The following is a 22,500-nucleotide window of genomic DNA, read 5'->3' on the forward strand; positions in this document are numbered from 1 at the left end:
TAATTTATTTATTAACTATAATTTTTAGAAAAAATGAATATGTGAAGAAAGCGTATAGAATGGAGTTTTATTTAAAATTTGATATAGGTCCCAGCATTCGCCATCAGCTTCTCAAAGCCGACCGGGAACCGCATCAACTGATTTCATCAGGAACTCTTGTGGGATGGAAGCTTCTCGTATTCACCCCCCAAGTTCTTCCAAAGTTGTTGTTTTGGTAAAGTAGACCTGCTCCTTTAACCAAGCCCAAAGAAAAAAGTCGCAGGGTGTTAAATGAGAGCTTCTGGCCGGCCAATCATGCGGACCTCGGCGAATTGGAAGGACGAATGCTTCTTCGAATAGCAGCTACAGATCCTGTAGTGATGAGTCTTGCATGACAATTCTTGAATCGTCTTTGCATCAACTTGAATCTGTCTTTCTCTAATGGTCTTCCGCCATCTTTGCACTTGAACAACTGATCTCCAAACTTCGCAACTTGCCGCTAGGTGGAGCACGCAGCTGCACAGTAAGACGTCCAGCCATGTTTGTAGGGATTCTAAATTTGAAACAAAATAATCGATTTGAAAAAAAAAACAACATAGAATCAATTCCTATACGTTAAAGAACATACACAACAAATTTGAGAAAAAAAATTATAGTTAATAAATAAATTATAAGTACTTTGAAATAGGGAGTTACCCCCCCCCCCCCAGCAAACCACAACATATGACAATAAAATCCCCATAAACCGATAACAATATGAACGAAATATAATACAATACATAGATAAACAAATGGAATTGAATACTACATACGTTAACAAAATTAAATTGAATACAAAAAACAAAAACAAAAACAAAACAAAGAAAAAAAGAAGTAGGTATAAACACATGAACAAATAAATAAATAAAAACAAGATAAACGAAAATGTATTAACAGAGGATACAGATAATACAGGCCCCCCCCCCATAGAGGGATACGCACGCGTAGACACATACAATAGGAATGCAAAATACAAAATGGCTGATCGTTAGCAAGGAGGGACACATATATAAGAAAGAAGAAAGCAAAGGACCACTGATGAGGTCACAGAAGTGTGATGAAAGAACTCTGGCCGAAATAGGATTAATGTAATGTAATGTAATATAAAGCTGAAGCAAATTAACACCAAATATACAGTGCGTGTGTTTAACTGGCTAAACTGGCAACATGACCGTCCCCAAATACAACAATATATATATATATATATATATATATATATATATATATATATATACGTATGTATGTATACATACATGCATACACACACACACACACACATACTTGCAGTAATACCCGTCGTTGATCGGATAATTACTGTTACTCTTTATCGAGAGCCACACTCAAAGTGTAATTATATATACAATTTACTCCTCCTGTATGTGTGTATTTTGTAAGAGAAAAACATGTAGCAATTGAAGTAGAAAAAAGAACTATTTCATTCACGAACTTCTGTTTATTTATTACTAGCAAATGCACCATTCCTTTGGACGGTGTAATTTATTACAATGGTGCACTCTTGTGGACAGTTCAAGTTGAATTAGCCCCCAGTTAGAAGTCGTTTCAAGTTGATAAGCGTAAGATGTATAATTACCATTTTCGTTAGCAGTTTATGATATGGTATTAAGCAACTTGTGGAGGCGCAATGGCCCAGTGGTTAGGGCAGCGGACTCGCGGTCGGAGGATCGCGGTTTCGTTTCCCAGACCGGGCGTTGTGTGTGTTTATTGAGCGAAAACACATTAAGTTCCACGAGGCTCCGGCAGGGGGGTGGGGTGGCGACCCCTGTTGTACTCTTTCGCCCCAACTTTCTCTCACTCTTTCTTCCTGTTTCTTGAGTAACGCTGCGATAGACTGGCGTCCCGTCCAGCTGGGGGGAACACATACGCCATAGAAACCGGGAAACCGGGCCCATATATATACATATATATACATATATATATATATATACATATATATATATAACTGAAACAAGTAAAAGAATACACACACACACATACACACATACAAGATTCACTCTAGAAGTTTTCAGACTTTTTTTGAGGAGAGTCATCTATTAATTCGAAGGAAGTGTAAAAAGTACGAAACCCTAATCTCTTTCAAAACTAGGGTCCTTTGACTCCAGTACACTTGCTGGGGCGTTCCGGACACTTTGTGAAGGCCCCGTATGGAAGTCCTCCAGAGTGAAGGTGTCCAAGACCCTTGTCACAGATTCCTTCGTTTTCTCTATGCCTTGAAAACGACTGCCTCTGAGATTTTCTTTCAGCGTGGGGAACAATCATAAGTCACAAGAAGTAAGGGCTGAGTTGTAGGGGAAGGGTGGGCGAGGGACAATTTTGATCCCCATGTCTGTCAAGTAGTTGCTTACCAGAATTGAACTCTGGATCGGTGCTTTGTCCTGCTGCAGATTCACCGATCCTAGAGGAAGAACTCTGGCCTTTTATAACGAAATCTCTCCGTGAACTCCAGGGAAATCTTTACAAAGTACTTTTTGTGGTTTGTGAGGCCAGAGAGAAGAAGAAACTAGTGGATGTAGGTGATATCCTTGCTATCGAAAAAAAGGGATAATTTTGAACTTCCGGGTCTGAGGAGGCCAAGATGCTTCCATTGGGCACTCTGTCTCTTGGTCTTTGGATAATAACAATGAATCCAACTTTCGTAACAGGTGACCAGAGACTGGACCGCAGTTGGACTGGAGGTAATGAGCTACAGCCATCTCCCTGCTCTCACCGATACGTCTTTCCTGTTGTTCGTAACTCAGCGCCTTGGTAATAAACTTTGCACACATTTTGCGCATGTTCAAACCTTCGTGAATAATTCTGCGTATCATTGCCACACAAGTACCAAACTGTTTGCTTATTGTCTTCATAGACACACAACGGTCTCCAGCCAGAAAATAGGAAATTTCCTCACTCGGCTCTCGTGTTCTTATTTCCTTATTGCCCACAAGGGGCTAAACATAGAGGGGACAAACAAGGACAGACAAAGCGACTAAGTCGATTAGATCGACCCCAGTGCGTAACTGGTACTTAATTTATCGACCCCGAAAGGATGAAAGGCAAAGTCGACCTCGGCGGAATTTGAACTCAGAACGTAATGGCAAACGAAATACTGCTAAGCATTTCGCCCGGCGTGCTAACGTTTCTGCCAGCTCGCCGCCTTTTTTTTGGAGCAACGTGAAATGAAGTGTTTTGCTCAAGAACACAACGCGTCGCCCGGTCCAGGAATCGAAACCACAATCTTACGATCTTGATGCTGACACCCTAACCACTAAGCCACGCGCTTCCACTCTCAGCTCTCGTGTTCTGATATCTCATTTCCTCCCAGATCTCTTTTCACCCCTCATCTCTTTCCTGCCGTTCCCGAACTTCTTGTACCCGTGAAAAACAGATGTTCAGCTCATACAAGTTAATCCATGACCAGTTGGGAGCATAACACAAGTTTCTGCTTAGTTTAACACAAAAATTTATTTGCACGGCAGCTTTCCGAATTGTCTTCATGTCCTGACAGCATTCTGCAAACTAATCAGATGTCACAAGCAGTATTTAGTAGGATGTGTTCAAGAGACTGTTACAGCCGTTTACTTCAGTCAGAAGTTGGCAGGTCAGCTTATTAGATGTATAGAAATGAAATACTAAAATTACAATTAATCTAGGATAATTATAAATGTCTCTCGCAAAAAATGTCGCAAAACTTCTGGAATGCATGTTATGCATGTACGCACACACACACACACACACACACACACACACACACACACACACATACACGCACACACACAAGGCTTTGGTCGGCCTAAGGCTATGGTAGAATACACTTGCCCAAGGTGCCACGCAGTGGGACTGAACCCGGAACCATGTGGTTGGGAAGTGAACTTCTTACCACACAGCCACACCTGCGCCTATTGTTATAGAGAATTTCAATTCTGAGAGAGATAGAGAGAGAGAGAGAGAGAGAGAGAGAGAGGGGGAGGAAGAGAAAGAGCGACACAGAGAAAGAGATGGGGAGAAATAGATAGATAGATAGATAGATAGATATAGAAAGAGATAGACAGAGGGAGATAGAGAGAGCATGTGCCTTTGTTTATGTTAGTGTGTGTGTACTGATGTGTATGCATATTGGTAATAAGATGACAGCCAACGTTGCATCAACAGCAGCAGCAACAGCAGCAGTTATGGGATAATGATAAAGTCAACTATGCAGCAGCCATGATAGGGCTTTTGGAGGAGAACACGTGATTGTTGGACGACGCTTCAACTGCTTGGGAAAAAGCTCGTTGATTCATTCATCGCTTGGTGTCTGGTACCGCTTTGCGTAATCCTCCCCCCCCCCCACCGCCTAACGTAAACCAACAAACAAACATTAACATCAACGACAACAAACAGACGAAAGCTGCTCTGATCTTAAGTCAATTAATCTCGAGTATCAAGTTAATTACTTTATCTCCTGCCTTTCATCCCCCCCCCACCCCATCTCTCTGTCTCTTGTTTCTGTCTAATATTCTTTCTGCTTCGCTTTTGCTGTGTGTGTGTGTGTGTGTGTGTGTGTGTGTGTCTGTCTCTACCTCTCTTTCTCTCTCTCCATCTCTGTCACTTTCTTTCTGTCTGTCAATGTGTCTGTAAGTCTAGCCATTTCTCTCTCTCTCTCTCTAACTATCTATCTCTATGTCACGCTCTCTCTGTCTCCTCTTCCTGCCTGTCTGTCTCTCTCTCTCTCTTCTTTTCCCTCCCTTTTTCTCTCTGTCTCCCTCTTTTCATTTGTCTCTCATTCACCGCTCTCTTTCTCTCATTGACTCATTCACTCTCATTTCTCTCTCTTTCTCTCTTACCTTCTCGCCCTCTCTGTGTGCTTGTCCGCCTCTCTCCCTATCTCTTTGTCCGCTTCTCCCTATCCGTGTCTCTCTCTCTCTCCCTGTCTGGCTGCTTCTCTCTTTCCCTCCTCACTCCCTCCGCCCCATCCTCATCTCATGTCTCTCTGTTCCCTTTCACCAAATATGTCTTCCGCGACGCGATATGTCGCAAATATTGTCAAATCTACTTGACCTCTACTCCTCCCTTCACTCTCACCTAACGCTGGCATCATGCGACTAAAACACACGTGACACTGCCCGCTGTCACGTGAGGAAACGAAAGAAGGAACGAAACGTGTGGCACACGATTCTTTCGTCTCTAGTCATTTCTTTCTTCCTTCTCTTTTTTCTTTCTTTCTCTTTTTCTTCCCTTCTTTCTTTCTTTTTCTCTTTATTTGTTTGTTTGTTTCTTTCTTTCCTTCTTCCTTTTTTTAATTCCTTTCTTTCTTTTTCTTCACTTCTTTCTATCTTTTTCTCTTTGTTTGTTTGTTTCTTTCTTTCCTTCTTCCTTTTTTTATTCCTTTCTTTCTTTTTCTTCCCTTCTTTCTATCTTTTTCTCTTTGTTTGTTTGTTTGTTTCTTTCCTTCTTTCTTGTTATTCAAGTTGTTCTTATACTCACTGTTGTTATAGTATCAGTTGTTGTCGTCTTTGTTGTGGATGTCATAGTAGGATTGGTAGAATATCGAGTAAAACACTTTCTGGTATTCGGTTGCGTCTCTTCAGCCGTAGGTTCAAATTCCGCGCAGATCCGCTTTCACTTTCATTTCTCTGAGGGTCGATAAATTAAGTGCTGGCATCAAAATAATCAACTACACTGAAGAATCATGTGTTGGTCGATTCAATGACATCACCAAAAGAATACAATGAGATGACAAAGGATTATCTTATGAACTTCATTAGCTTACATCTGTTTCTGCTACGAGATGCAGTGGGCTCATAGTTGAGTGCTTGAGTAACACCTCATAGCTTCATCAGAGCCCCAAAACGTGAAGCGCAGAAAAGCATTACCAATGAGAAAATATATACGTATGAGGGAAAAGGAATTCAGGAGCTCCTCCCACGGTCATAATTACATTAATTTTAAAAAGATTAATGAGATTAATAAGATTAATTAAAACGAAAATTTAATTAACTTTATTCAGATTCTGGGAGGAGCTCCAGGATTTCTTTCCTCGTATACGTGTATGGTTTCTAATTGAAATTGCTTTTCCTGTGTGTATGCATTAAAAAAAATTGTTTTCCCAAATAAACTGCACTGCGAAGAAGCTACGAGGTGGTCCTCAGACGTTCAACCACAAACCCACTGCATATCGCAGCAGAAACAGCTGTAAGTTAATGACGTTCATAAGATAATCATTTATTCTTTTCTCATCTCAGTTTCTTGTACACGCACGCCACGCGCGCACACATAGACACGCGCACGCACATATACTCACCCACTCACACTCAGGTACAATGGACTTTTGTATCGTCTGCTCTCTTCCAGATTGTGAACGTCTGAAGAAACCACAAGGAGCAAACATCACAAACATCAAATTACAAAAAAAAAAACAGACGTTAAACAAACAAACAAACGAATAAACACACGTAAAACAAAAACAAACAACACGAGAAACGGACCAGATGGAAGAAAGGAAGGAGTCGAGGAAGGAAGGAGGGGGAAGGAGGAACAAGAATGAGAGACGTCATGTGTGGAAGAGGCAGATGTTATTGCGCCTACGTAATGAAGAAGGAGGGAAACATGGATAGGGTGAGAGGAGGAGGAGGAAGGGGAGGAGGAAGCAGAGGAGGAGGAGGAGGAAGCAGAAGAGGAGGAGGAAGCAGAAGAGGAGGAAGAAGCAGAGGAGGTGAGAAGCGGCATAACAATACATATTGTATATCTATCTCTTTGTCTGTCTGCCGCTCTATCTTTCCGCCCCTCCCCTCTATCTATCTATCTATCTATCTATCTATCTATCTATCTATCTATCTATCTATCTATCCCCGTCTTTGTAAAGCGAGGAGCAGTGGCACTGTTAAAGAAAGATCCGAACAAGGGGATCGTCATAGATAACTTCAGGTCCATCATTCTGCTCAACGCAGATTTGAAAATTTTGGCCAAGATGTTAGCCGAGAGGTTGGCGCTTGTCATCGAGAAACTAGTCGACAAGGCGCAAACGTACGCCGTGCCGGGTAGGAGTATCCATGACAACCTCCATCTGATGCGCTACATCATAGACAGGGTAGTTAAGGAACCTGACATGGGTGGGGCACTGATCAATTTGGATCAATCAAAAGCTTTCGATAGGGTAGACCATCACTACTTGGAGGCTGTCCTTAAAGCGGCTGGTTTCGGTCCCATCTTCTGCGGTTGGATCGCTGTCTTATACAGCGGCATCCGCTCGGTAGTTCGCGTAAATGGTCATCTGTCCAGATCATTTAACATCATGCGTTCGGTTCGTCAAGGATGGCCCCTCTCGGCCCTTCTGTATGTATTGATTCTTGAGCCACTACTACGGAAGCTGGCGACCCTGAGGGGCATCCCACGAGAGCTGGGATGCGGGAGGAGCGTGTCTGCATACGCGGACGACGTCACCGTCATAATTTTGAGCCACAAGCACATCAACCTGGTCGGCGAGACACTAAAAGAATACGAAGCGGTAACGAGAGCAAAAATTAACCGGGAAAAGTCAGTGGGCTTGCGGCTCGGCACCTGGAGAAGCAAGCCCATGCCATCCAACAGCGTCTCCATCGTGGGACGCTGGACCGACGGACCGGTTAAATTGCTTGGAGTCTGGTTCGGTCCGGACATCCAAATGGAGAATAACTGGAGCGAAATAACTACTAGGGTGGCCACTCTCACCCAGCAATGGGCCGAGAGGAAGCTATCCCTAAAGGGTCGGGCTGAGGTGGCGAAGGCATACATCGCATCCGTCATCGAGTACTGTCTGACCGTCGTGCCTTGTCCCGACCCTACCATCACCAAACTGGAACGCATACTCTTACGCTTCTTGTGAAAGGGAAGCGTTCCGATTGTTAGGCGATCCATTTGCTGTCAACAGCCGCTAAATGGAGGGCTGAGTATGCCGTGGTTGATGATGCGTAGACATGGGCTGAGACTGAGACATCTCCGGCGCTTCATAGACGACAGTGAACAGGTGTGGTCGCCGTTTGTGCGGCACGCTTTCCCGCAGCGCGTCTCCGTCGTATATACACGACGGGTTCCTTTCAGTTTCCATCTACCAAAATCCACTCACAAGGCTTTTATCAGCCCAAATCCAGTCACATGGCTATATTGGTAGCGATTACGGAATTTACTGGAAAATTATATATATGTATATATATATATATATATATATACACACCTATAGTTATCCTTCTCCTCCTTCTCTCCGCAACAACAACAACAACAACAACAACAACAGCAACTGCAGCAACACAATGACAATAACAAACACAATGGTAACGGCAAGAATAAAGACTATACCATCAGTAACAGCAACAACAACAATAACAACAACAATAGCAGAAATAATAAAAGAGATGACAACAACAGCAGCAGCAGCAGTAGCAGCAGCAGCAACAACAGCAACAACAATTACAACTAAGTACTAGGGTGACAATAACGGTTAATCCCTCTTTTCTTCTAACTCGTTTTCTTTCCGTCTTTGGACTCCATTTCAATGGAGTCCTCCGTCGCTATTGCTGTCCAGATGTTTTAAAACAAAATGGACACTCTGGTTATATAAAAGATAAAACAGAGACTTAGTTATAACGCCATAAATATGTCGTCTGCTTCCATTTATCCCGCTCGCCACCATATTGTGTCGCTGAGACAGTTTGGTATCATTTGATGCAAATGAGTGGTTGAGTCGCTAAATGGAATAAATGTCGGCCGTATTGCTGTATAATCTGGTGACGTAAGGTGTGAGGCATGATGGGGGTTGAGTGAGAATATCACTTTGATATATTTCGGTTTTCGGCCGCGGTCGTAAAGGTTGCATGTAATGACCTGTAATGGTTCATGCAAGGACCTATTGTTAATATGAATACGGCGAAGGAGAGAGGGAGATAGATAGATAGATAGATAGAGAGAGAGAGAGAGAGAGAGAGAGAGGGGGGGGGAGAGAAGAGCGGGAGACAGAAAGAGCAAGAGAAGGAAAGAATGTGAGAAAGAGATGAAAAGGTAGAAAGAAAGAGAGAGAGAGAGAGAGAGAGAGAGAGAGAGAAAGGAAAACAGAGAGTGGGAAAGAGAAGGAAAGAGAGAAAGAGATGAAAAGGTAGAGGGAAAAAGAGAAAAAGAGAGAGAGGGAGAGACAGACGGGAAGAGAAAGAAGGAACAAGGAGAAAAAAGAGAGAGGCAGAGGAGAGAAAGAGAGAGAGAGAGGGAAGAACAAAGAGGAAGAGAGAGAGAGAACTAGAAAGAGAGAAAGAGAAAGAGAGATGGAGGAAAAAAGCGAGAGAGAGATGGGAAGAGGGAGAGGGAACAAGGAAAAAAAGAGAGGGGCAGGGAGAGAGAAAAAGAGAGAGTGATGAAGTGAGAGAAACGGTGAGAGGGAAACAAAGAGAATGAAAGAGAGGGAAAGACAGAGAGAGAGATAGAGAGACAGAGACAGAGAAATAGAGAAAGGGAAAAACAGAGACAAAGAGAGGAAGACAGAGAGAGAGATAGAGAGACAGAGACAGAGAAATAGAGAAAGGGAGAAACAGAGACAAAGAGAGGAAGACAGAGAGAGGGAAAGAAGTAAGGTGTCTTCTCTTATATTTGGTTTTAGACACCAGAGTACGGCCATACTGGAGTGCTGCTACCAATGGGTTTAGTTGGTCGACGTCTGTCTTGTCGAAGCGTTAAGTTATGTAACATAAAATAACACTTTTATATATACGCGTGTATATGTATACATACATGTACGTATATAGTGTATACGTATATATACACCTACTTATATTTGCATTTATTTATGAATATACACTTACATTAAAACCTGTGTGTATATATATATTTCGAGTAAACATCGGTACATTGTTGCACCATTTTATATTTATATATATACTAGCAGAAATACCCGGCGTTGCCCGGGTTAAAGAGAATAATGAAATCTAAAAACGTCGTCTAGATTACGCATCATCTTTATATATAGAGATGTATATACACACACGCACCCAAACACACGTATATATATATATACCAATATAAATATATGAAAGTCAATGAAGTTTCGTAAAAGAAGGTGATCATGTACATACTTTCTTGCTGTTGTGATTATAACACCTCATTGTAAACTATGTTCCTTGTTTTCCCTTGTGGAGCATATACAAATAGGTTTTTTGTTGCTGCCCACTCTTGAGCAGCCAACATACAGTTGTCCATGTGAGAAGCAAGGCTCTTCCAAGAGAAGACCAGCTACAGACAGTGTTTGACCCTGATATTTGTTTATGGGCATGGCAAAAGTCACACGAAGGGGGAATTGCAGTCTTCTGAATGTAAAAGGAATGTCTGCTCCTGATGGAGTAAGAGGAATTCTTGGAATAAAGACGTCATCCCCTTTTGCACATCCAGAAAGAATGGTAGCCTCGATAACGTGTGACATCATTTTCTAAATAATGCTTATCTTTTATGTTCGGGTTAAAATTTCATCAACATCAAACATATATGAATTTTCATGGGAGTTATGGCCGTTATGCAAAGAATATAATTTCCAAATTTCATAAAGATCCATTCAGTACTTTTGACGTAGTTTTGGATAAGAAAACAAATGACTAATGTGTGTGTTTGTGTGCATGTGTATGTGTGTGTGATGGGTGTATATATGTATAGATATCTGTATGCATGTATATATGTATATATGTGTACATATTACATGTACATCTATATATATATCTATACATCTACACATATGTATACATATACATGTATGTATAGATCTATATATATACATATACGTGTACATCTATATGTATACATATACATCTCTCTCTCTCTCTCTCTTTCTCTCTCTCTTTCTCTCTCTCTGAAAGTATCTGTCATTACAGTATCGAAATGGTGTACATATACATGTATATGTATACATATACATCTCTCTCTCTCTCTCTCTCTTTCTGTCTCTCTCTTTCTCTCTTTCTCTCTCTGTGAAAGTATCTGTCACTACAGTATCGAAATGTGATTGTTTCAGTTAGTGGAATAGTTTCATTTTTAAAGTGAAAGTATTTGACATGAGTGTTTTTGTTTCACTTTTGACACGTAATACTTAAATAGTGGAGGAGATATTATGTTGCCGTGTGCTCGAACTCTGCAAGAAGTTAATAATTTTTTTTGACTAAAACACAACTGGAACCCTAAGTAAGGCATGTGTAAAATTTGAATGAAATTGGTTGCGTAGTTCTCGAGTTTTAGGGATTCACACACACACACAGACAGACAGACAGACAGACACACATTCTCATGTTTATATATATAGATATATAAATAATATATGAGTATATGTATATATACGTACATGTATGTACATACCTACATCTACATTTAAATATAGATGCATATCTGGGTACAGGACGTTGCAAAAAACGTGGACAAAATTATAAACAGAGCACAGAAAACACACAGGCCACATAGGAGAACATTTCCTTCATCAGCTGCCACCATTCTAAAACTAAGCGTATATATATATATATATATATATATATATATATTGGGTCATCCCATAAATAATACAGTTTTTTCAACTGTATGTATTGAAAGTTGGAGGGCGACGGGATAAACTACCTGCATCAACTTGCTATAAAAGCAGGTAGTAATTTTCTCTTATTCTTAGTGCAAGTTTTGAAGAGTGCAGTTTGATTTAAACAGTTATTTTTTTCAAAGCTATAATGGAAGGGACAAAAGAGCACATTCGGCATATTTTGCTTTATGAGTTCAATAAAGGCAACAATGCAATGAAAAGTGTGAGGAATATTAATGCAGGATATGGTGAATCAGACAATAAGCATAAACCAGTATCAACGGTGGTTCCAGAAATTCCGAGCCGGAAACTACAGCCTAGAAGATGAGCCTTGTCTTGGAAGATCTGTAGATCTGATCGAGGATGTCCTGCAAAACCTGGCTGAATAAAATCCCATCATAACTGTTGAGAAACTAGCTTCAGTTTGGTCGTTCAATCATTCATTAACACCTGCGTTCCATCAGAAAAGTCAGCAAATTGAGTCAGTGGGTCCCTCACAGACTTTCCGAGTCTAATCGCGCGCAGAAAGTGAATGTGTTCTCTTCTTTAGTCTCTTCCTTTTCCTTCTCGTCCTCCTTTCTCCTCCTTATCCTTTTCCTTCATCTCGTCTTGTTGTTGTTGTTGTTGTTGGTGTTCTTCTAATTTTATGATTTTCATAACAATTGATATTACCGTACCCCAGTACATGACTGGTATTTCCTTTTGATGATGGTAATGAGATTGATGATGAGGACGACGACGACGTGTTCCATGTGCCTTCTTCTTCTCCTTCTTCTTCACCCTCCCCCGAATAGTTATTTCTATGTCGGTCGAAATCCACGGAGTAAAGAAACACATTAGCAACAACAACAACAACAGCATTTACAACAACAACAACAACAATATCGAAATCATCACAATCATCATCATCCTCACCACCACCACCACCACAACCACCATCATCACCGCCGCCATCATCATCATCATCATCATCATCATCATCATCATCATCATCACAGTCATATTAATAATAACAATAATAATAATAATAAAAATAAACCTCACAGAAAATGTAAATATATACAAAAAAAAACACCAGAAAAATATGGAAACAAATGCACCGCCGCCTTCACCCCCACCACTATCCATTAAAAAAAACAAAAACAAATCAAAAATGCAAAATGAAAAAAAGAAAAAAAAGCGAACTAAAATCATGAAAAAAAAAACATACTAAAAGAGATGTTATTTCGTTCATTTTCATATTTTCCACTCCCCCCCCACCCGCCAACCACCTCGCCCTTTCCCCTTCCGGATAAAACGATGTTTTACTAAATCCGATTCTATCTCCTATCTTAGTTGCAGATCTCTACATAAGAAGAGTAAAGGAGGAAAAATTCTTGGAAAAGAAGAAAAACAGAAAGAAAAAAAGAAAAAAAAGACAATGAAACGAAAGAAAAATTCTTAGGTCAGTGTTATTATTATTATTATTATTATTATTATTATTATTATTATTATTATTACTATTGTTGTTATTATTATTATTATTATTATTATTATTATTATCGTTATTATTATTATTATTATTATTATTATTATTATTATTATTATCATCATTATTATTATTATTATCATTATTATTATTATTATTATTATCGTTATTATTATTATCATTATTACTATTATTATCAATATCATTATTATTATCAATATTCTTCTTATTGTTATTATTATTGTTGTTGTTATTATTATTATTATTATTATTTTAATTTTTTTTTTTATCGTAGTTCGTTCCCCAAAAAACGGAGCCCTCACCAAATGATACAAACCTATAACATCATCTTCATCACCATCATCATCATAAACAACAATTACTGTAACAGTTTTTCAATTTTTGGAATGAGGCCCAGTAGTTTTGAGGGGAGGTGGGGGAGTCGATTACATCGACCCCCCCCCCCCCCCACGTCAAATGCTAAACTGGTATCTTATTTTATCGATCCGGAAAGGATTTAAAGGCAAAGTCGACCTCGGCAGAAATTGAACTCAAGACGTAAAGACAGACGAAATACTGCTAAGCATTTTGTCTGGCGTGCTAACGCTTCTACTCCAGGCACAAGGCCCGAAATGTTTGGGGAAGTGGGGCAGTCGATTAGATCGACTCAAGTACACAATTGGTACTTAATTTATCGAACCTGAAAGGATGAAAGACAAAGTCGACCTCGACGGAATTTGAACTCAGAACGTAAAGACAGACGACATACCGCTAAACATTTTCCCCGGTGTGCTAACGTTTCGGCCAGCCCGCCGCCTTCACAAACGAGAATATTAAAGAATGAACCCGACCGCCCTCAAAAATTAAGTAAAAAAAAAGCAGGGAAAATAATCCAGAACGCTTGCACAGTACCGGGTCGATCCCAAAATCTAATCAGTTCGTGCCAGTTACGAGGCCAAATACGCCTGAAAGTTTCATCCGAATCCATCCAGTGGTTCTTGAGATATCTTGTCCACAAACATACAAACAAACACAACTGAAAACAATACCTCTGCCTTTGCTAAGGCAGAGGTAACAATAGCAACAAAATTATTTGTTTTTAGTATGGTTACAGGTAGTAGTAGTAGTAGTAGTAGTAGTAGTAGTAGTAGTAGTAGTTGCAGCAGCAGCAGTAGTAGTGGCAGCAGCAGCAGTAGCAGTAGTAGTAGTAGTAGTATGGAATGGACTATACCAGTGCGTCGCTGAATCCACCATTTGATGACGCCTTTGCACCCCTCAGGCTACAGCCCTCCAACCGTGGGTCTGTTTTGGTTAGTCGTTGCTGATGAGGGTTTTATAAGGGTGGAGGGCAAATCCTACCTCAACATTTTTAGTCGTCATTTGCGAGATGTAGGGGAAACCTTGGGTCAATCCTTTGACATACCGGTCCTCACTCAGCACTAGAAAAACAGGATGAGATAAAAAAAAAAATGCATATCATACGATTTGATACGATCCTCCTGATAAAACAGGACTTAGATACCTTGGACCAATCAAAATTAGGGATCCGGGATCACACTGACTGCTAAGGGCCAATACTCTCTCGACAAATGTTATTTGATCTATAGATGTATGCAGTTTCTAGAGAAGTGGTTCTCAAGTTTCTTAATATCCAGGCCAGATCGAAAACCTGTATTTTTTAAAGGGGCCGCACTCAAAAAAAGTCAATTAAAGAAAAAATTATCATATTTATAAAAGGAAAACCGTCGAGGGTCGCTTGTGTTTGTGGGGATACTTGAAGGTTGCATGCGGCACTGGGAGCCAAGGTTGAGACATTTATTTTTGCCCTTTTTTGTCACAACCTAGAGACATGCCTTTTTTGTCACAATCGCCCACCTTTTCATAAATGTAGGGGCGGAGAGCATTTCCCTTTCCACCCCCCCACTTTCCTTTCCGAATGGAATTTGGAAATGTCGATGAGGGCTTCACTGAAGAGCAAAATGTCCGTTTTAGGTCCCTTCGGCCACTTTCACCACACTGCCTCTTTCGCCATGGCCACCAGACAGAGGACAACTGCGTGCCCTTACCGGTCAAAGGAGGGAGACAAGGAAGTCTTCACTATCATCACTTCCACCACCACCACCCCTGCCGCCGCCGCGGCCTTGGCCACCGCCATCATCATCACCATCACCATCACCATCATCAGCTCGCCATTACGATCGCTATCAACACCGCCGCCACCACCATCACAGCCAATGTTTCTCTGCAGCAACAACCACAACAACAACAGTTACTATAAACCTTGTACTAGCAACAACAACAACAACAACAACAGCAATTTCTGCCGTAATAATAACGTGTTAAAAACAACAAAACAAAAAAGCAGAGTTAGAAACCCCTTCCCGTTCCTATGACTACCGGTAGCAGCAGCAGCAGCAGCAGCAGCAGCAACAACAACAGGGAAAACAGTACAGCAACGAAAAGAAACCTACGCCATCATAACCCTTAGCCAAGATAATAAAAATAACATAAACTATAATAACAACAACAACACTAACAACAACAATAACAACATCATGAACATCAACAAAAATAGTATGGAGAAGGACAACAACAATGACAACACAACCATGATGACAACGAAAATAACAAACAAACAAAAACGATGACAATAACAGTTATGACAAAAAAAAGAATGAAAATAACATAAATACGACCAACAGTATCGATGTTAAACAACAACTGCAACAACATCGGCAAACAACAACAAATGCGAAAAAAAAACAACAATAATATAAAGAATGACTATAGTAAGAATTACAAAAACAAGAACTGGAACTAGAAAAAAATAATAGTAAATAAAAACGCAAAAACAAAGCAATACAAACAATTACAATCGAAAAAAAGGCGAGAGAAAAAATTTGAATAAAAAAAAAATCCCCAAACGGAGACGAAACCAGTTGTGAGTGTATCGGGGGTTTATCTCCCTTGATCTCAACCCTGTCGGCTGTTGGTAATTTTTCTTTGAAGTACAAGTAATCATATTTAACAGTGTATTTGTACAGCTGGATAGAAGTTACACGTGTCATAGTCAACGTTGATGGAGTTGATTGTTATAACTTGCAATAACAACAGTGTTTGAACTGGCTATAGATGTTCAATACAGATAAATCTGCAGATGATCAGAGATAGATATAATGTGTCGATATCGAAATAGCATTGACCTAGTGATTTTGATATTGTAGTAGATAGAAAAAGACAGACGTTATAAATGTCGAATGAATGGTTAGACAGTGTGTGTAAGATGTCGATTCGATAGGGAGACAAATAGTTGTGGTGTTAACTCGATACGTACACTGATAGCTGGGTGTAATATTTACTGAATAGATAGAGACACTGTGTACATGTAGACTGGATAGTCACAATGTGTAGATGTTGACTGGATAGGCAGACAGTGTGTAGATATAGACACGGTGGGTAGATGTTGACTGGATAGACACAGTGTGTATTGACTGGATGGATTGACAGTGTGTAGATATAGACAGGATAGATAGAGTGAGTAGATATTGACTGGATAGACACGGTGCATTTATGTTGACTGGATAAATAAACACTAGATAGGCACAGTGTGTAGATGTTGACTGGATAGACACAGTGTGTAGATGTTGATTGGACAGAGAGACAGGGTGGCTGACTTGATAGAAAGATAAACATAATACATACATGTTCAGGGGATATGTGTGTGTGTGTGTGATTGTGTGAAGGTCGGCCCTAGGGTTACTGGCGCCCAGGTAAAGCTGAACTTCGGCGTGTACAAGCTGACAGTCGCAGAAATTTCCTTGTCTTTGTTACACCCTCCTTGGCACCTCATAGCGCATGACAACCTGGACGACGAAAATTTTTTTCCTCATTTGCATACAGCCAGTCAAAGCTCAAACTAATTTATGAGCGCATAAAAAGTGATGGCCGATAAGATATGGTCACTTGGGTGAGGAATGACCATGCTTCTTTTCTCTTTTAAGAATGCTTGTTGTTCTTGTTCTTGTTTCAACCATGGCTGCCTCTGCGTAGTTATTTGTGTTGTTGTTCTTTACTTTGTAAAACAGTAAGAGGAGAAGGCTGCTAGCACATCACCCTCTGCCCACATAAATAATACAGAATGGGACAAGAACGCAAACTATCCAGACAGTTAGGTGATACAAGAAAGGGACACAACATACAAATAGACGATACAAAGAAAACACGGACATGTGATTCGGAGTTTTCTTTCCTCAGTCGAGATCCGGATTATCCTTGCAATTTCGGCTGGTTATTCTCGATATTGCTCCAATCTGGCCAATATATAAATATATATATATATTTCAAATTCCGTCGAGGTCGACTTTGCCTTTCATCCTTTCGGGGACGATAAATTAAGTACCAGTTGCGTACTGGGGTCGATCTAATCGACTGGGCCCCTTCCTCCAAAATTTCGAGCTTTGTGTCTAGAGTAGAAAAGAATATTTATTTTTGCTTGCAATAGCCAGTTCTTTTTGTCAAACTATCGTATCTCCAGCTGCTTCAGATGCCAAGATACCAAAAATTGCCAAAGTGAAGTACAACGGCTTTACTATGGAATGGTGGAACTATTTTTTCGTTTTCTGAAAAGCAACGTTTTCGACTATCGACACTTTATAATAGCATCGATATATATATATATATATATATATATATATATATATATATATTAATATATATTAATATATATATTCACAGCGTTCAATATACACATACTTTTTCACGTCTGGCCGTATAGCTTTTTTTGTTTGTTTATTTCACTGTTTCGTTTTCATGTCTTGTTTTCCGTCCGCCACTACATTCCTCCATGGAACAAATTTAATTTGTGTCCGTGGGAAGAGCCATTTTAACGATGCGTCCTGCCCCAACTCTTCGAAACGCCAGTGTTATAATGATGACAGCTGATGTAGGAAATGTTCTCTATGTGGCCTGTGTGTTTTCTGTACCCTGTTTATCATTTTGTCCATGTTTTTTTTTGCAACGTCATGTACCCAGATATGCATCTATATATACATGTAGATGAAGGTATGTACATACATGTACATATATATGCATATACTCATATATTATTTGTATATATATATATATAAGAAGGGTGGTTTGTTCGCAATTTTCCAACCGAAAGGCAGAAATGTATAAGTCAGTAAAGCGACTGAGAGCACTAGTCAGCACCAGTATTGCTAGAAATAAGAGTTAAAGCAACTCATGGTCACAATTAGCATTTCATCTTAATGTCAGCCAAGGGAGGCAAGCTAGGCTATTACCACCACAACCACCACCTCTACGACTACCTCGACAACTAACTGCATCAACACCACTGTCACAAAAGCGGTGGCAATGACGACCATCACCACCACCACCACCACCACCACCACCACCACCACCACCACTAGCACATCAATACCACAACCAGCACCACCGCCAAAGTCGCTGCCGACGCTGTCGACGGCACTACCATCACCACTACAACCACCACCATCACAATAAGAACAAAATTATCTCCCCCTCTCTCTTCTATACCTCTAATCCCACTATAGTGTCATTAGGTGTAAGACATTCCGACTTAAATTGTATGAAGCAGACGATACAGCTTCCATTACTATACCTCACTCTCACTCCCTAACAACACCCTCCCTATCTTCCTCTCCTTCTTCTGCACTTACTCTCGTACTACACCTTCTGTGCCTTCTCCCTCTTCGCCTCCCGCTCCGGTACTAAACCTTCCGTGTCTTCCTCTCCTGCACTCACACCCGTACTACATACCTCCAGTGCCTTTCTCTCCTCCTTCTCCTCCCACTCCCGTACTATACCTTCCCTATCTTCCTCTCCTCCTACTCCCATCTTTCCTTGTCTCCGACTCTCTTAATCAATCATGCCGCGTTATCTCCGTGCTTGTCGGCATTTGTGAACACCACCTGACTATCTGGTGCATTTTCTGCAAAGATTTCTGCAGCACCACTGCACTGGATAAAATTGCAGCTATTGAAAATGGTGTCATAATGCCATGTGTGTGTGTATGTATGTATGTATGTGTGTGAACGTCTATGTATGGACGTATATGTACATGTATATATGATTGCATTACGTATGTGTGTTTAATATGTATGTATCTATATATATGTATATATATATATATATTTATATATGTGCAATATATATCATATATACACGTATATATACATGCGTACATACGCACTCACACACATATACGCATACGTATTTACACGCACACATAAACATACATATATACATGCAGATAATTGTGCATATACGAAGGATCTTATTGCATCATATGCATATACACCTACACCTATAACTTTACGTACCATAAATATATAGTGTATATATATACATATACATACGCACATATATTCCTATGTGTGTGTATATATGTGTGTGTGTGTAACATATCTTTCTATATATATATCATTCTATATATCTTTATATATATATATATATATATATATATATATATATATATATGTATGTATGTATGTTTCTATATATATATATATATGAATACGTATACATATGTACATGTATGCATAAATATATACGCATATGTGAGAACACATCCATTTAGTTATGCATGTAAATATATTTAATTTTCTTCCTCTGCCTGCTGACGCAAATACCCACCCACCCACCCACCCACCTACCTACCTACCTACCTACATACATACATACATACATGCACACAGCAACACATACACACATTCCCTCCCTCGCACGCTCCCATTCTTCTCTCCCACTCTCCCACGCACCCTTCACAAATATGAAAGGAACTATCATTAAGGAGGTATCGAACACCGCACGCTGGATGTTCCGCTTCAATGATTTGACGACATTGAAACAAACAAGCCACTACTATTTCCATTATTCTAAGTGCTGTAGAAGCTTATTTCAAGCTTCATCGCATATTACACAATGATCTGTTGTGTCGCAGCGTGTATATACATATATTTACAAGTATTACGTGTCATATATATATCATATTGAAGTGATATACATACATACGAACATACATACATAAATATATATATATATATATATATATATATATATATATATATATATATATATATATATATATATATATATATACACACACATACATATATATACATACATATATATATATAAATATATATATATATATATATATATATATATATATATATATATATATATATATATATATATATATATGTATATATGTATGTATGTATTTATGTATACACGCACAGATATACACAGACACACACACACATATATACTTATACATTAATGTATATGTATATATGCATATGTGTGCGCTGTGTATGCTTATTTAAAAGTATGTGTTCACGTACATTTAAATCCACTTGTGCGTGCATACACACATACAACTTATATAACACATGTGTACATGTGTGTGTATACATACATACATACATGTGTATATATAGTTTGAGCGTTGAAGGAAATATACTTTACATACACACTCATCGCAAACGCACACATATACACGCATAAAAAACACACGCTCACTTTCGTATATAATATACATATTGCATATAATTTATATGTTATATGCAATATACAACAATGAATAAATAGGAGATATATAAATAGAGCCTTCGTCGATTGTGATGATGATTATTTCACTTGTTTGATATATTAAACGACTTCCTCTTAAAATTCAGGGTACTAGCGTTAAACGGTACTGATGGTGAATGTGGGTACTTCAGACACATACCTACCCCTAACACAACTCCTACGCATAAATAGTGTGACACACAGTGTATGATAAGAATGTATAATAAATACAATAACAGGTATATATATATTTGGACGGGCTTCAGAACCTTTTCCCAGTTTCTCTCGGTTGTATTGTCTTTGTTGGGACTGAGGCTATGTTAAAGAAACTTGACCAAGATGCCATTCATTGAAATCGAACTCGTGTCGTCATCCTTGCAAACTGATGGGCTATGTCTGCAACCATCACATACACACAAATACATACATATATATATATATATACATATATACGACGGGCTTCTTTTAGTTTTCTTTGACCAAATCCACTCACAAGGCTTTGGTCGGCCCGAGGCTATAGAAGAAGACACTTGCTCAAGATGCCACGCAGTGGGACTGAACCCGGGACCATGTGGTTGGTAAGCAAGCTACTTACCACACAGCCACTCATATATATATACATATATATATATACATACATACATACATACATACATACACGTGCACGGGCACACACACATTTCTTATGACAAAATATACAATAAATATCCTGCATCAAATTTTGTTTCATCTCTCGCGAATCTTCAGCAAGAAATAAACGAATCTGCTGCAATCATAAGCAGACGACAAAATTCTGCAAACGACAAAAATTCAAAAATTTCCCGACGGCACATTGGCAGTCCACTGTTATATACCTATATTAGCGTATGGAAGCCATCTCTCATAAGGCATTCTCTTTACAAAAAGTACGAATTAATAAGGGAAACAATATCTGTAAAGGTGTTAGAATAGCAATGAAAGCAAACGGAATGACGTTGTCTGCAGACGATAAGCGATTTGGGGTATATAAGTCTTCAAAATAATATATATGTGTGTGCTGAGTATCTATGCTTTATGTACGGGTGGATTCTAGTTTCATTACTTTCAGTACTATTCAATAGATACGTTATGCGTGTATGTATGTATGTACGTATGTATGTATGCATGTATGTATATACATATGTATGTATAACAAATAATAAATGAGTATATGCATATATACGTACAAGTATGTGCATACCTGCATCTACCTGTATATATAGGTGCATATCTAGGTACAGGACATTGCAAAGAAAACGTAGACAAGAAAATAATAATAACCAGAGTATAGAAAACACACAGGCCACATAGAGAACATTTTCCTTCCTTCATCAGCTACCCCCGTTTTAACACAGGCGTTTGTATATATATATATATGTATGTATGTGTGTGTGTATGAATACATGCATGTATGTATGTATGCATGTATGTATGCATGTATGTGAGTGTATGTATGTACGTATGCATACATGTATGTATATATGTGCGTATGTGTGTATATATGTATGTATGCATGTATGTATGCATACATGTATATATGTACTCATGCATGTATGTATGTATATATGTATGTATGTATGTGTGTGTATGTATTGATGTATGTATGCATGTATGTATGTATTTCTGTATGCGCGTCTGTATTGTATGTATATCCTATCAATATTTATACACACACACAAAAACATACACACACGCATATACAGAAGCATTTAGCTAGTGTATATGAATAAAAGACAAGATTTTGAGACAGAAAAAAAAAACGGATCAACAACATCGACAACAACAACAACAACAACAACAACAGCAATAACAATAACAGTATTACTAATATAGGCAAGAA

At 39.2% G+C, this 22,500-nt stretch overlaps 1 long non-coding RNA gene across 1 annotated transcript in view; it reads right to left on the reverse strand.

Moving 5' to 3' along the window:
* The window catches only part of LOC149131150 (uncharacterized), a 559,538-nt gene that overhangs the window by 602 nt on the left and 536,436 nt on the right, over window positions 1-22,500 (reverse strand). The window contains exon 10 of the long non-coding RNA XR_016238315.1: window positions 1-532. This exon is cut by the window's left edge and continues 602 nt beyond it. This is a non-coding gene — a long non-coding RNA (uncharacterized LOC149131150). The remainder of the gene's footprint in view (window positions 533-22,500) is intronic.

This window comes from Octopus bimaculoides, chromosome 25 (assembly GCF_046866305.1).
Source record: "Octopus bimaculoides isolate indiv1 chromosome 25, ASM4686630v1, whole genome shotgun sequence".
Classification (NCBI taxonomy): Eukaryota; Metazoa; Mollusca; class Cephalopoda; order Octopoda; family Octopodidae; genus Octopus; species Octopus bimaculoides.